Genomic DNA, 3841 nt, shown 5'->3' with positions numbered 1-3841 from the left:
AGGCAGGAAAACATGTGAGGTTTTTTGGGATCTTTACAAGGGCAAGTGGACACTGGTGCTTGTCAAAGTTGTCACCGTGGGGCATGAGCATGCAAAAATCTAAGAAGAACCAATACCAGTACACGAAAGAATACAGAAAAGGGAAAAAAGATAAAGGGACAAATGCTGCTTTTTTTTGAAAAAGGTGTGTATTATATTAAATAATCAACATAGGTTCATTACAATCATCATCGACCAGTCGCAACACGCAGGCTGGAACTGAACCGATCAACACACCCTTACTCACACCACTCCTACCAAAACTAGCGAGAGCATGGGCAACCCTATTGCCATTACTAGAGATCTTAGCAATAGTAAAATCAGGGAGTTGGCCTAGCAAACTCTGAATTTCCCTACACAAGCTACCAATGGGAGATCTTTAAAGTCCTTTGAAGAAATTTGTTGGATGACATTCGCACAGTCGCTCTCATAACTACTGGCCGGTCTATGAACTGCATGGTATCTCGGATTCCTTCAAGACAAGCTTCAGCTTTAGCCGCCTCAGCACTAGCGCAGTTACGGATTGTGTTCCAAGCAGATCCAATGACCGCCCCATTCGTATCTCGTAGAACCGCCCCCCAAGCTCCATGGTTTGTCTCCTGAATAAAGCTTGCATCAACATTCAGTTTGAGCCAACCTGAGTTAGGTCTGACCCATTGATAATCTGCATCTCTCTTTTTAGTCTCACGGAATGAAATGTCTGGCATCACTTTTTCTTTTCCTTTAAAGTCAGGAAGCAACTGTCCCGCTCTGATCGCCGCAAAGGAGCTAGCATAACTTTGTAGGAATTCTGTTGATGCCTTTATTGTATCTTTCCCGTCACCAAATATAATGTTATTTCTAAGGTGCTACGCTCGCCACCAGATGAAGAGGAGGTGTGTACGCTCCTCCTCATTCGCCTTATCAAGAGTTAGAAGGACCCACTCACGCCCCGTACATGTAAGATCAGTGTCCCGGGGAAGGGTCCAGACCTCACGCATGGTGTCACGCAGGGCTTTAGCTTTTGTGCATCTCATGACTGCGTGATATCCATCTTCTGGTTCCATCCCACAAATAGAGCATGTAGGGAATAGCTCCAACCCTCTCTTATGTCTACTTGTCTGAACTCCGAGTGACTCCGTCGCCAAACGCCACCCAAAATTTCTAATCTTGGGAGGAACATTTGCTTTCCAAAGCACGCTCCAAATCTTTCTTTCTCCAGTTGGCGCTGTACTGCTTTGTCCCAAATCTCGATTCGCCTCCTTGTCATTAACGGCTAGCCTGTACGCACTGCGAACGAAAAAACACCTGAGCGTTCAAAGTGCCATGCTATAAAATCCTCAGAGGTAGATTGTGGGAGGCGAATTTTTAGCACTTCGTCAACATCATGAGGTAGTAATATTTTCCTAATCAGTTCCTCATTCCATGTCCTTGTCACTGGATCGGCCAGCTCGGAGACCCGCTTTATCCTAGTACGAGATTGTTTCCCAATGATTTTTAAATTTCCCCTTGGGATCCAATTATCTCTCCACACTCTGACTTTATCACCTTCACCAATCCTCCAAACGATGCCTTTCTTAAGGAGATCCAAACCATGGCAGATTCCTTGCCAGCACGGTGACGCGTTCTGGATAAAAGCAGTGTCAGCAAGATTGCCATGTGGGTAATATTTTGCCTTTAACAGTCTCGCACATAAGCTGTCCGGAAATTGGATAAGTCGCCAAGCCTGCTTCGCCAGGAGGGCTTGATTAAATAAGCGGAGGTCCCGGAATCCCATACCTCCCTTCTCTTTTGGCATTAGCAGCTTATCCCAGGCAAGCCAGTGTATCTTCCTTCTATCATTTTCGTCCCCCCACCAAAAGTTTCTGGTGATCTGTGACAGCTCCTCACACAGGCTTGCAGAAAATTTGAACACACTCATGGCATAGGTAGATAGTGCCTGGAGTACCGATTTTATGAGGCTCTCCTTAGCCGCACTGGATAAATATCTCTCACACCAATCCGTACATCTCTTCAATGAACGCTCTTTAATGGGCTGAAATTTACCATTCTTCATCCTTCCTTCAGGGACCGGAAGTCCCAGATACTTTTCTTCAAAATCAATTTCCTGAACACCCAGGATGCTGCTTTGGCCTAAAAGAATCCTTTTTTTCTTTTGCACAATGTGGGTCACCGCCTCCAACTTAGATCAAAGCCACAAGCTCCAGCTTGTTCTGCAAGTACTCAAGATAATTCTTATTGGTATACTTTAATTCATCACGCAAGGAGGAAGTGAGGCAGGCGATCCCATTGCTATGACACCCGTTCAATGCTATGCAATCCGGCGTGTTGAGCTCAAACAGCTTAGCGCCAAACACTATGGTGTTGATCATGCGATATTTGAGTTTTTTTCCAACGCCAAGGTGTGTATTGCTCTTCCGCAAAAAAAAAAAGTGTGTGAGTTGGTGCGGAGGAAAAGATCATACTTGGTTAAAAATATTATACCAAGGTTGTTTTTTTTATGAACTTTGTAATAAACGGTAATGAACATCAGTTTTATCAATTCACATGCTCACAAGAGTGGACGTGGTAGTGGTGGGAAGTAGTAGTTCGCATCTTTTTCTCTATCTCTGCGACCACCGACCGTTTCAGAAATGAGGGGTTAAGGTTGCTCCGAAAATCCTGAAATAAATTTAAGTACATGCGATGCGAGTACATTTGTCTAGTCTGGAACTTAAATCGGAATGGGGTTGCACCATAAGAATCTGACCAACTGAGTTATGTTTGGTTCGCTAATACTTTTGTTGTTAGAGCAACCCTAGCAGACCCTGCATCCTCCCGACCCGTAAAACGTTTTTGCAGTTCGCGGAAAAACGCCTTTGCGGGCCGGCGCGGACGGCCGCAGTTGCAGATCCCGCATAATGGACCCGTAAAAAAGGATATTCCCGGAATATGCTTTTTTACGGGTCGGCTTTGCGGCGTCTGATCTGGCGCAGCTCCTCCCAGCCCGCAAAACTTAAATTTGCACCTTAATTTGCAACTTAAATTTGCATTGCTTTGCTCAACAACATTGGATACAAAGGACATCACCAAATCTTTGCTAGAATAGTAAGACCAAAGAAAACAAGAACCACAAGTATGCATTTTAGAAGATTTCCAACTTCCATAACTGCTCCCACTAGTTGGACTAATATCTTCTCCATGCATTCGTTGTTGATCTGTGGATTCTTGATTTTGCATTCTTCTTTCTTCATCTTTGGTTCGAAAGAAGTAGACGTTGCTTCCCCTCTAGTTGCACATTCAGCCGCATCATTGCCTTCGATTGTACTAAGGAGTGCACTAACATCTATTAAGTTTCTTTCTATCAACAAATCAATGTATTGGCCTTCCCAAAACCAAAATGGGCATCCATCGTCCTACACAAAAGAATGAGCAAGCTCGAAGTGAGCTACCGCAATTGAACTAAAGAATGAACTATGAGATGACCTACCGCAAGTGCACGTACCCCGTCGTTTTCGCATTTGAAGAACACCCATCCGGGGTGCTTCGGCATGCCCGAAGTGAGCCGCAGCACTTTTCGCGTGCAGTCGTCGCACTCTATGAGCGGCATCGGCAAGCCACAAAGACGCTGCGCGAGCGCCGAGCCCGGTGGAGGGCCGGACGAGTCCATGCCCGCAAACCTTCGGCGGCGGCGGGCGGACGAACCCGTACCTGCATGCGGCGATGCGCCCTTGCCTGGGCTGCGGGAGAGGCTTCCCGACCACTCCATCGCTTGGGGCAGCAACCGGCGGCCGGAAAAAGCCAAATCCGGCGGCCCACGATGAAGTGTCGTAGATCTGCAAAT

The sequence above is a fragment of the Triticum aestivum genome, chromosome 7D (genome assembly GCF_018294505.1).
Source record: "Triticum aestivum cultivar Chinese Spring chromosome 7D, IWGSC CS RefSeq v2.1, whole genome shotgun sequence".
Classification (NCBI taxonomy): Eukaryota; Viridiplantae; Streptophyta; class Magnoliopsida; order Poales; family Poaceae; genus Triticum; species Triticum aestivum.
Note: the sequence above shows the minus strand (reverse complement) of the source record.